The sequence below is a fragment of the Mustela erminea genome, chromosome 12 (genome assembly GCF_009829155.1).
Source record: "Mustela erminea isolate mMusErm1 chromosome 12, mMusErm1.Pri, whole genome shotgun sequence".
NCBI lineage: Eukaryota > Metazoa > Chordata > Mammalia > Carnivora > Mustelidae > Mustela > Mustela erminea.
In genome coordinates this window covers 80,570,841-80,583,494 of record NC_045625.1, presented here as the reverse complement: position 1 = coordinate 80,583,494, position 12,654 = coordinate 80,570,841, and the positions used below count along the sequence as shown (strand labels likewise).

The 12,654-nt window shown below is 42.0% G+C and overlaps 1 long non-coding RNA gene across 1 annotated transcript in view; it reads right to left on the bottom strand.

Annotated features, from left to right (window-relative positions):
- Nucleotides 1-10,946: 10,946 nt before the first annotated feature.
- LOC116570118 overlaps nucleotides 10,947-12,654 on the bottom strand; it is a 29,818-nt gene continuing 28,110 nt past the window's right edge. The window contains exon 4 of the long non-coding RNA XR_004277289.1: nucleotides 10,947-11,628. This is a non-coding gene — a long non-coding RNA (uncharacterized LOC116570118). The remainder of the gene's footprint in view (nucleotides 11,629-12,654) is intronic.

Below are 12,654 nucleotides of genomic sequence, written 5' to 3'. Positions count from 1 at the left end.
GGAGGTAACGATTCTCATAATAGGCACACACAAGGCATTTTCCCTCTACACAGCCATGGAAGGAACCATGTGTGGACCATGTCATCTTTTTAGTATCATCTCTGGACTACATTTGCATATGATGAAGATGCTGCTTTAGAACTAAGAGTTACTACTGTAAACTACTTAAAGGTTTTTTGTTTGTTTTTTTTTTTAATTTTTTTTTAAATTTTTAATCCTTTTATTCCCTTAAAATTTTAATACATCTGCACAATAAACTTGTAGGTCCACTATAAGGTATGGTAGAAGGAAATTGAAGGAGACTGGAAAAAATTGCTGCTTGAATGAACAAAATGCTTTTTTTTTTTTTAAAGATTTTATTTATTTATCAGAGAGAGAGATGGGGAGAGAGCGATCACAGGCAGACAGAATGGTAGGCAGAGGCAGAGGGAGAAGCAGGCTCCCTGCTGAGCAAGGAGCCTGATGTGGGACTCGATCCCAGGATGCTGGGATCATGGCCTGAGCCGAAGGCAGCTGCTTAACCAACTGAGCCACCCAGGCGTCCCCAAAATGCTTTTTAAAAGAAATAGATGAATTTCAGCTTTGCAATGTAATGGAACATAGGGAATTTTGAAGATTACTATTTGTGTAAGAAAAGATTTTATTTATTCATTTGAGACAGAGAGATACAGAGAGAGAGAGAGGGCATGAGCAGTGGGAGTGGTAGAGGAAGAGGGAGAAGCAGACTCCCCGCTGAGCGGGGAACACGACTTGGGGGCTCCATCCCAGGACCCTGAACTCATGAGCCCAAGGCAGATGTTTAACCATCTGAGCCACCCAGGCACCCGGAGATTACCATTTTATAAAGTTCACTATCTATACATGAAAACCTCCATATTTGGAACGCATCTATTCTACACCAGGGCTTAGGAGAAGTAATTGGCTCTCACAACTGATAAGCTGTTTATTATAAACATTTTATTTATAAACAAACTTTATTGTAAGTAGCTAGTCTAGAAACCAGCACAGAAATGTATAGAACATTTTAAAACTCACTTTAAAGGTGGAGATTGTGCACATCAAGTGCCATTTAAGACATGACTCGAGTGGCATAATATACAAAGATTTGTTTTTTAATTATACGCAGACACCTCAAAACTTTCAAGTATTAGTCGACTATCACTGCAAACTTCAATTTTGGAATAATATCTTTATATTTTATCTGCACTCTACACCAGCTTTTCTGCACACGACTGCCTTAGTCATCTTCCTACAGTGCCATCTGGACATCCGAAGTCCAGCTATATAACACTGGGAAAGGAAATCTGAAGAGAAGACGGTGCCAAAACGTGCAGTTTATGTCCTTTTGAAAAAAATATATAGTGTATATTTTTGGTGCACCTTCTTCTTCAGCACTTCTTCAAGAAACGCACTTTTAGCAGCAGCTTTCTGCCCAAGGGTCTTGCCCCCATGTTTTAATAAAATTGCCTTTTCTGCACCAAAGAAAAAAGAAATGTGCTTTTATTTTTATGTAATGAGTTAGGTTCAGGCCTTAATAGAAACATTTTGGCTATTACGAGCTTCATACCAGTAACACACTAAGGAAATTTTTTTTGAGGAGAATTTTTTCATTATTGTTAAACTTCCTAAATGATTAACCTTATTTCTCATCCATAAAAATGTCTAAAAGGGGGGTGCCTGGGTGGCTCAGTGGGTTAAGCCTCTGCCTTCTACTCAGGTCGTGATCCCAGGGTCCTGGGATTGAGCCCTGCATTGGGCTCTCTGCTCAGTGGGGAGCCTGCTTCGGACCCCCCCACCCCGCCCCGCCTGCCTCTCTGCCTACTTGTGCTCTCTGTCAAATAAATAAAATCTTTAAAAAAAAATGTCTTAAAAGGATATGCTAGAGTATATATAAAAGGAATCACTGTAAACTATTTTAGATTGCCATGGCAACTTGCATCTTAAGTTGCAAATGAAAGTACATTATTTTCGACCTTTAACTCTCAAATAAAGCTCACATAAACAAAAAGCTAGCTGGAAGATCTCACTACAGAAGCGAATTCTCCACTCCCTTTTCGGAAATGCCCCACTCTACCGCTAGAGGGCACCATGTGCATACTGGGCAGGGAGAAAGCCAAAGGCTTACTACACACATCCGCCCCTAGATTTTTTTCACTGAAGAAATAACCCAGTCAGTGTGGGTATGAGTGGAGGCAGAGCTGGGGGATAGGCTGTTAAAGCACTTCTGTCCAACTTGAACCTTTTTTTTTTTTTTTCAAGAGGGAGTGGGGGCAGAGGGGCCGAGGGAGAGAGAGAGAATCTTAAGCAGGCTCTATGCCCAAGCACAAAACTGAGGCAGGACTGGATCTCACAATTCTGAGATCATGACTTGAACCAAATCAAGAAATCAGAGGCTTAACAGACTGAGATGGGTGCCCCCCAGCTTCAAACTTTTTTTATGATGTCCCTATTTATAGCAGCCCCCCAGAAGAGCCTGAGTTCAACCTTGATTCAGCTGGAAACAGAATGTAATTATGATTGAATGATTGTTTTTACAGGTTGCTGACAACATGTACAAAAAGAGTTAAGAATTGAGGAGGGTCCTTTGTGTTTAAGACGGTCTTCTTCAACAAAAATCAGACCAAGCCTGGGAGTCAGAAGACCTTTTGCCGCTCTCAATTACACAAATCTCTGAATAATGTTTGTACAAATTAAGAGGGGGAAAAGCTTTTCTTTCTTTTTTTATTTTTATTTTTTTAAAGGGGGATGCCTGGGTGGCTCAGTCAGTTAAGCATCTGCCTTTGGCTTAGGTCCTGGTCCTAGGATCCTGGGATCTAGTCCCAAATCAGGCTCCTTGCTCAGTGGGGAGCCTGCTTCTCCCTCTAACTCTGCTGCTCCCCCTGCTTGTGCTCTCACTCTATATCACTTGCTCTCAAATAAATAAATAAAATCTTAAAAAAAAAATTAAGAGACACAACTGAGTTCTGTATTCAAATATTTGGTTTAAAAGAATAGAATCAGGGATGCCTGGGTGGCTCAGTCTGTTGGGCGTCTACTTTCAGCTCAGGTCATGGTTCAGCTCCCTGCTCAGCGGGGAGCCTGATTCTCCCCCTGCCTGCTGCTCCCCCTGTCTCTCTGATAAATAAATAAAATCTCAAAAAAAAAAAAAAAAGAAAAGAAAAGAAAAGAGAAAGAAAAAGAAAAGAATAGGTTCATACTTTTAATGCATAGGATGTTTAAAGATTTTACTCCAGGGGTGTCTGGCTGGTTCAGTGGTAAAGCAGTCCCCTTCATGTTCTCTCTCTCTCAAGTAAATGAATAAAATCTTAAAAAAAAAAAAATCACAAATTCTTTGACCTGGAAGGGATCAACAAGTCCAAATCCCACATTTTACAGATCAGAAGGCTGAGACCAAGACTGAGGGGATTGGAAGACCTAAAATTCTCCAATGGTCACAGAACTGAGTTCAGAACCAAAATCCACTGACCCTGAGACCTCCTTTGCCTGTTACAGCACACTGCTTAGGGCTCAGTTTTTACTCTGAGCTTAGTTTTCTTTTCTTTTTTTTTAAACTTACACATTATATTGAGGTCTTGGTTCCAAGAAAAGTCAAAATCTTAAAACAGAAATAAAATAATCTTTCTTAGGATTTTCTTTCCTCACCTCAATTATAGAAATACTTTTCTCCCTATATGTGGAATAAACAATCATTATTAAAGTATTATTGATGGCAAACAATTTAATCTAAATGATAAACTATAAACATCTCAGAAATATAGTGCACATATTTTTACAAAGGTGATTTCTGTAAATATTGGAAAAACCATAGGTAACATTATACTTCTTTCTTTCTTTCAATTTGCTTTGTTTTATTTTATTTTATTTAAAAGTAAGCTCTATGCCCAAAGTGGGGCTTGCTGTATCAAGAGTCCCAAGCTCTACTGACTGAGCCAACCAGGCTTATCCTTGTTTATTTTAAATAAAACACAACAGGGACACCTGGGTGGCACAGCTGGTTAAGCATCTAACTCTTGATTTTGGCTCAGGTCATGATCTCAGGTGGTTGGTGTCGAGCCCTGCTTTAGGCTCCAAGCTGGGCATGGGGCTGGCTGGAGAATTCTCTCCCTTTCCCACTCCCTCGGTCCCTCCCTCCCATTCATGCTCTGTCTCTTTCTCTCTAAAGTAATAAATAAATTTTTTTTTATTTAAAGATTGCATTTAAAGAATCCAAAGAATGCATTTAAAATAAAACACAACCTTGGGGTGCCTGGGTGGCTCGGTGGATTAAGCCGCTGCCTTTGGCTCAGGTCATGATCTCAGGGTCCTGGGATCGAGTCCCGCATCGGGCTCTCTGCTCAGCGGGGAGCCTGCTTCCTCCTCTCTCTCTCTCTGCCTGCCTCTCTGCCTACTTGTGATCTTTCTCTGTCAAATAAATAAATAAAATCTTTTTTAAAAAAATTAAAAAATAATAAAAAATAAAACACAACCAGAGAACTTTTTAAAAATTGAGATTTGGGGGGCGCCTGAGTGGCTCAGTGGGTTAAAGCCTCTTCCTTCGGCTCAGGTCATGATCCAGGGTCCTGGGATCGAGCCCCGCATCTGGCTCTCTGCTCAGCAGGGAGCCTGCTTCTTCCTCTCTGCCTGCCTCTCTGCCTACTTGTGATCTCTGTCAAATAAATAAATAAAATCTTTAAAAAAAAAAAGGAAATTGAGATTTGGGGCAAGTGGATGGCTCAATCGTTGGGCAGCTGCCTTCAGCTCAAGTCATGATCCCAGGGTCCCAGGATCAAGCCTCACACCATGCTCCCTGCCTTTTTCTCTCTCTCCCACTCCCCCTGCTTGTGTTTGCTCTCTGGCTGTGTTTCTCTCTGTCAAATCAATCAATCAATCAATCAATCTTTAAAAATAAAAATAAAATTGATATATCCTATCATCTCCACTTTTTTGATAGAAAACATAAAGAAGGGGCGCCTGGGTGGCTCAGTGGGTTAAAGCCTCTGCCTTCAGCTCAGGTCATGATCCCAGGGTCCTGGGATTGAGCCCTGCATCAAGCTCTCTGCTTAGCAGGGAGCCTGCTTCCTCCTCTCTCTCTTCTCTCTGCCTGCCTCTCTGCCTACTTGTGATCTCTGTCTGTCAAATGAATAAATAAAACCTTTAAAAAAAAAAAAAGCAAGTTCAATTTGCAGGAGAAACCTCTATCTGTAATAAAGGTAAATCATTAACTTTTAAAAAGAATCCTTCAGGGGCACCTGGGTGGCTCAGTGGGTTAAGCCGCTGCCTTCGGCTCAGGTCATGATCTCAGGGTCCTGGGATCGAGTCCCATGTCGGGCTCTCTGCTCAGCAGGGAGCCTGCTTCCTTCCCCCTCTCGGCCTGCCTCTCTGCCTACTTGTGATCTCTTCAAATAAATAAATAAAATCTTTAAAAAAAGAAAACATAAAGAAATGTTTTTCTCCTTTACCATTGAGGGTTTTCTTCTCAGAACAAGTGCAACCCTTCCTGAGACATACTAAATTCTGACTAGAATGCATTTTCCAGCTCAGCTTTAGGAACTGTGAATCCCTAGTCCCTAGGAATCCCTAAGTCATTCTCTTAGGCACCTAAGTTTAGTAAAACAATCTAGCTATGCTCACTCCTAGTTATTGAAACCATCCCACCAAGCAGAAATGCCATGGTCCTCACTATTTCTCTCTCTCTTTTAATGACTTTTATTTTTAAATAATTTCTACACCCAACATGGGACTTGAGCATACAACACTGAATTCAAGAGTCACATACTCTACCAACTGAGCCAGCCAAGCAACCTCACTGGCATCTTTTAAGTAATTCTACCAAAAAGATTTTATATTTTTCTTTCCCAGCAAGTTAAAAAAAAAAACTACTCCAACAATACCCCTCCTAATTAAATACAAAATACATTCCCTTTTTATCAAAATATTGCTACAGAGAGGAATTTATCTTGACTTTCCTAGTGGCATTCCTGATACTCACAGAAGTAAACAATTATTGGAAATTTCTTTATCATCACTGCAAAAGGCAAGATGACCACTTTTTTCTCTTAAAACAAACAAACATTGTGGAGGCCGAGAAAAATTAAGGCCACCCCACCTGTGGTTTAGCCTTAACATAAGTACGGCCATCTTAGCCCCGGCGGCCATATCAGACCCCTGTGCCCAAGGACTGAACTTTCCCCCACCCTGCTTTAGCAAGCCTCACCCTGCTTTGGTTCCAGAAACTGCCACCCTGCTTTGGTTCCAGGAATCCCCACCCTGCTTTAGTAACAGGAACCCATAAATACCCCTGCCTTAACTAAGCTCGGAGTCCAAGTCCCTACTCCGCTGCCTCGGGTATACGTGGGCCTAAGCTTAAGCATGTCACCTCGGGGTCCAAGTCCCTACTCCTCTGTGTCGGGTATACTTGGGCCCAAGCTTAAGCTTGTCAAATAACCCCTCATGTGATTGCATCGGTGCTTGGCTCCTTAGTGGTCTCTCAACGTGAAAACTTGGGCATAACAACATATATAAGGGTTATTTGCTCTGGGATAAGTATTATCAGCAAACAGAAAATAAAGATGGTATCATGGCTTTTTGTGTAATTAACAAGAACATAAAAAATCATATATGTAAAAATAGCCCGAGTATGATTCTCTTCATCTCGGAACCTGAAAGTCTATACTTTCGTAACCTTAGCTTGGTCTAAATTAAGGAAATGTAGGGTGCCTGGCTGGCTTAGTCGGAAGAGAATGTGACTCTTGATCTCAAGGTCATGAGTTCGAGCCCCATGTTGGGTATAGAGAGTAATAAAAAAATAAATAAATAGGGGCTCCTGGTGGCTCAGTTGGGTAAGCCTCTGCCTTTTACCCAGGTCATGATCTCAGGGTCCTGGGAGTAAGCCCCACATCAGGCTCCCCACTCAGCCGGGAGTCTGCTTCTGCTTCTCCTTCTCCCTCTACCCCTCCTCCCTGCTTATGCTCTGTCTCTCATATAAATAAAATCTTAAAAATAAGTGAATAAATAAACAAACTTTAAAAAGTAAGGAAATATATAGTGATCCACAACCTACATTGAAGTGTAATGGTAGACATTTTTCACTTACCCCATTTTTTTTTACTTATCACATTATCAAAGATTATAAAAAAATTATCACATTATCAAACTCCCCATAGTAGTGAGGACACTGAGAAATTTGCTAATGGTCTACATTGGTGGAAATCTAACTTGCTAAAACCTTGCTCAAAGGGAATTTGGCAATGGATATTAAAACTTAAACTAGAAACTAGTCATTACTTTGACTCAGCAATTTAGTTTTCAAGGATTTGCTTATGAAAATAACCAGATAAGAAGGTTTCCCATTCATTCCTTCAAATAACAAAAAGCTGAAGAGCACTAAAATATCCAACAATAGGGAAATATATATATGGTATAAACATCAGATGGGACACAATGCAGCTGCTAAAAATATTGTTAAATAAGGTCTAGTGGTATACAAAATTGTTTATGATATATTTGAAGGAAAAAAGCATACATGTATACATGTATGTATTTATACATGTAAAAGCATACATGTATAAATACATGTAGAATTCACATTCGTATGTTTTAAAAGCTATAAAAAGTATATAACAAAAACTTTCTGATAATTCCCCTGGAATGGTAATCGAATACACGTCATTATTTTTCTTCTCTATATTTTTGTGTAATTTGGAAATTTTCTACAATAAACAGGCAGTGCTTTCGTAATTAAGAAAAAAAAATCTTGGAGCACCTGGGTGGCTCAGTCAGTACAGTATGCAACTCTTTTTTTTTTTTTTTAATATTTTATTTATTTGACAGATAGAGATCACAAGTAGGCAGAGAGGCAGGCAGAGAGAGAGAGAGGAGGAAGCAGGCTCCCTGCTGAGCAGAGAGCCTAGTGCGGGGCTCCATCCCAGAACCCTGAGACCAGGGCCTGAGCTGAAGGCAGAGGCTTTAACCCACTGAGCCACCCAGGCGCCCCACAGCATGCAACTCTTGATCTCGGCCTTGTACATTTGAGCCCCACAGTGGGTGTTGAGATAGAGTACTTACAAATAAAATCTTTAAAAAAAAAAAAATTCTTTGTTTTTTCTTTCTTCCTTTTTTTTTTTTTTTTTTTTTAATCCAGGCCTTTTTCAACTGACTGTCCAAATGCAATAATGACAGGAATGTAGTAGGAGACCGTTTTGGAGACCGTTTGCAACAGTGCTGCAATTGTGTTCAGATCACACTTGCTGCTGCACACTCGGGCAGACCCTTTGTCACACTGGCTCTCGGTCTCCGGTCTCCGCAGAGCTTCCTCTCCCCGGGCAGCATGCAATCCAAGGAGGAGGGCCTCCGCGCTCTGGCCCCCAGCCACCACGCCTTCCACCACCCTGCTGGAGGAGCAGAAAGGCCAGTTCCCCACTAACAGGCAGATGGTGAAGCATCCTCTGGGCGCTTGTAAATTCAGCCATATTGGTGCAGACACAGTTGAAAAAAGGCAAGCAAGTTTTGCAAGGCAAAATTAGTCCTCACTCAAGGGAGTGCTGCGCCATGCCAGCTGGCATTTCCTGCCATGCCCTCAGCCTGTTCAAGGCTGAGAAATTAAGTGGATGATGTGCAAAGTGAGGCTCTGTACTGGGGACGTGGGCATCTGAGCGGGTGCAGAGGTGGGCTTCGAGCCCTGTGACTCTGAAACCGTGCCCCACAGGGTTAAGGAGGTTAAAACCGGCCCCAGCAAGACCTCCTCTGATTACCCCTCCTTTTTGCAAGGGAATGTGAACCTTATCTTTTGGAGGCAAACAACAGGAAGAGCTCCAGGCCAGTTTCGGCCAGTGTGGGCCTGACCACAGACTCACACCTGTGGGCATGGACCATGGGGTGTCCACAGTTACCCCTACCTCATTGTAATGTTAAAGACTCCACCCAGGGGAGCTCACGCTTCATTAACACAATATAGGATCCCTGTATGGCCATGTGTTCCCAGAACCCCTGCCCAGCTTTATGCTGGCCTCTCCCTGCAGTGACAAAAACTCCCCTTTCTGACCATTCATCTTACCCCTAAATAAGAGAAATGCACTCACCCTCACTCAGGGAGCCGTGGCTTTGGAAGTTAGTGCCTGTGATCTTCTTTTCTGCAAATAAAGTTCCTTAAGGGTGACAACTCCACCTGGTGTAGTCTCTTATGTATCAATTACCAAGGAGCCAACTCAGCTTAGCTCGGTTACAAATACGCTGTCAGGAAGCAGAAAGATTTCCCCAGAACAGTGAAGTGGAAGGAATTCTGGACTGTGAGTCCCGGGAGCCATTCTTCGGTCTCCCTTTCCCTCTCTCTAAATTCTAGTTCCTTCTAGAAAATAGTGGGATGGATGGGGGGGGGGGGGTTGATAGAGGAAATGAACTGTAAAAGTTGCTTCCAGCTTTCAAAACCATGAAAATGATTTGTAATGGAGTGATACACAATACATTTCATTCAATACAAACCGTACCTAGCAAGCAGGAGCCAAGGGAAAAACAAAACAAAACAGAACAAAACACTGCCCACCCACAGGACTCACAGTCCAAAGCATTGACAAATTTCCCAGTTCCAATATCTATAACTGTTGACTACACCATTTATTTAAGAAAATATTTTTCAGGGCACCTGGGTGGCTCAGTGGGTTAAGTCTCTGCTTTCTGCCCAGAGGTCATGATCTTGGGGTCCTGGGATTGAGTCCCGCATCAGGCTCTCTGCTCAGCGGGGAGCCTGCTTCCCCCTCTCTCTCTGCCTGCCTCTCTGCCTACTTGTGATTGTCTGTCAAATAAATAAATAAAATCTTTTAAAAAATTGGTAAAGCGACCTTAGAATCAATTTCATTTCAATCCTTTCATGTTATGTAAAGCAACTGTGATTCAGAGAGGTTGAATAGGGCCCTGAGACCCCTAGAAGCTATTTTTTTTTCTTTACACATGCTCATAGATCATTAGAAAATGTAACGTACTTTCCTGAGGGGAAAAAAATTCTTTTCCTAAATTCTGTGGAAATTATTTCTACAATTTCTATTAGTTTGAATCTTCTATTTCCTTCTTATTGAAATTTGACTGCCATTACATAAAGTCTTTCCAAAAAAGAATCTTGGCATTTTGGCTACATAGCCCACTTGATCCTTGCCCTGCTTCTTTGCAAAACCCACTGTGACTGCTCCAAGTAAACTTAGAATCACCCTTTCTGTGTGTACAGGCCATGCAGCCTGTTTTCTCTGTTTTTCTAACCACCTTTGGCTAGTAGGAAAAAGTGCTTTCAACTTTAGACAAGCCAGGCTTGGTTCATTGACTCCAATCAGACAAATACCTTCTCTGGAAATCAAGATTCTGGATATGCAAATGTGTGCAGAGCAATGAGACAGAAGGAAAGGGCACTCTTAGAGCATAGAGAGAAAGCAAACATTTATCCCACGCTTTCTGTATGCCCATGGACTCCCCTAAGCTTCACAACAATGCTGTGAATTAGATATTATTATTCTAAAGGTGAAAAAGTCACCAGAGAGGAACTTGCCAGAAGTCCCACCCCCAGGAGATGATGGAGTTGAAATCTGAACCCAGGCCAGTCTGCTTCCACATTCTTTCCAGTAAATCTGCCACATTCTTGCCCAATCATGGTCTTTCCGACATGGAGTACCTCTTGATGTAAAACAAGCAAATAAAAACAGCAAAGAAAACAACACCGCTCTGCGGATTCCTTTAAGATGGTATAGTCACGCATTTGGTGAAAAGCAATCCATTATGCAATTCACTGAATGTCCAAGAGGTGTTACCAACGCATCGTGCTTCAATGGTTAAGACTCATCCCAAGTAAGGTGAGTGATGCTTTAGTCCTTCCTAATAAGATTTTCTTGTTTCATTACGGGTTGTGATTCTTGTATCACGAGACAGAGGAACTTAATAGATAAAGACAAAGAAGAGCTGTATAGATTTTATTTCTATAAAAACTTCCCTCTAAATCCAATCTCCTTGTAATTGATCAAGCCATTTTTGTGGCCTTTTTTCAGATTAAAGGTTTTGTGTTCTCCTTTACCTCTGTCCTCTGGCTTTTTTTCAAGCATTTTTCCAGTCCACTGACAGTTCAGAACAGATGTAGATGCTGGCCTGCTCCCAAAACCTTGCTGCTAAATCATGACTCCACCATTCCCCATGGACTGAGTAGTGCCAAAGTAGAAAATGACTTCAGCCCACAGCAGAATCTCTGTTGCTGCCAATCCGGTTTAAGCCCAAAGAAAGCAATTCTATTTGCAGCACTTTTTTTTTTTTTTTAATTTCCAGTTTATGCCGAGAAGGTATAGTACATCACATTTTGATGATTTATACAGCACCTCTTAAGGCCTGTCTCTCCCCCTATGGCCCCAACATTGTCATTTATCAATTCCCCAGACTGGAAGAGCTGGGGCAGGGAGAAAAAAGCAAAGTCTTCAGGATATCAGAGATAAGCAGATCAACAGGAACTCAACAAGAAAATAAAATGGATCTCTTAAAAAAAAAAAAAAACTGCAAATCATTTAAAATACGAAGAAAGTAAGAGGATATGAGCCAGAAGATTGCTATGAGATACCTTTGGCTTACTCACATGTAATACTGTCAGCTGTATCACTTCTCCATCACTGATGGGTACAGGAAACTGCACTGTGTTGATAAAGAGAAGATGACAAAGGGAACAGTTGTCAGTAACTTAGCCCGTTATTACAGCAGAACTACCCCAGAAAACCCTGGGCTTAAAAAACTGCAGCATGCAGGTAACAGCAGAACGCACAGAGACCAAGAAGTACTGTTACAACGTCGGATTCCGGAAACAGGTGGAAAATATCCATCGTGGGGAGGCCTTGAGCCGGTGAGGCCGAGCATCTTCATTATGGATCAAGCAGAAGGACCAGGTGGTCTCCTGGTGACAAATCTGGGGCATTGAAGAACCGGTCTCTTCAGGGTTCCCCTTTTCACTTGCTTTAATGTATTTGGGTTTCCAGAGCTCTGACATTTCCCTAAATAGGCTATTGATCTCATTCATTTATTCTTTCCCCAAATATGTGTTGAGCTCCTGGTAGAGTCCGGCATTGTCTGAGGCCCTGGAATGGAGTACGGAGTAAGACAGGCCGGGTCTCTGCTACTATGAAGCTTTCATTCCAGACTCACACTTCTTATGCTCCTAACAAGGAAATTTTAGGCATATGACCTATCTCGTCACTGTAGAAAATACTCGGTCCCTTCAAGTTGTAGATGGGGGCCCAGGAGTGCAAGAGCATCTGGCCCCCAGGGCCCAAACAGACAGGGTTTAGCCACCTGCTGCTGACCAAATCCAAGGGCAGAGAGACACATGGTGGTGAAAAAGGAAAGGAATTTATTTCAGGAAGGCCACCACCAGGAAGACAGAGGACAGCATCTCAAAGACAGTCTCCAAAGTGTGGAAAATACTTCCAGGTTTATATAAGGAAAATGTGCGACAAAGGTCAGTGGGTACATGCTGGTGGGCAGTAAAGGTCAGGTCTATCTTTGTCTTGGGGTCAATTATGCAGGGTCTTGTGGGCTCAGTGCAGTCCTTGTTACCTGAGGAGGCAGTTTCAGTTCCCATCACGGGATGGTTTGCCCTTAGGGTCTTTTGCCCGAGTTAAGAGATAAGCTGGAAAAAACTTAATCAATTAGAAAGTACAGACTGAG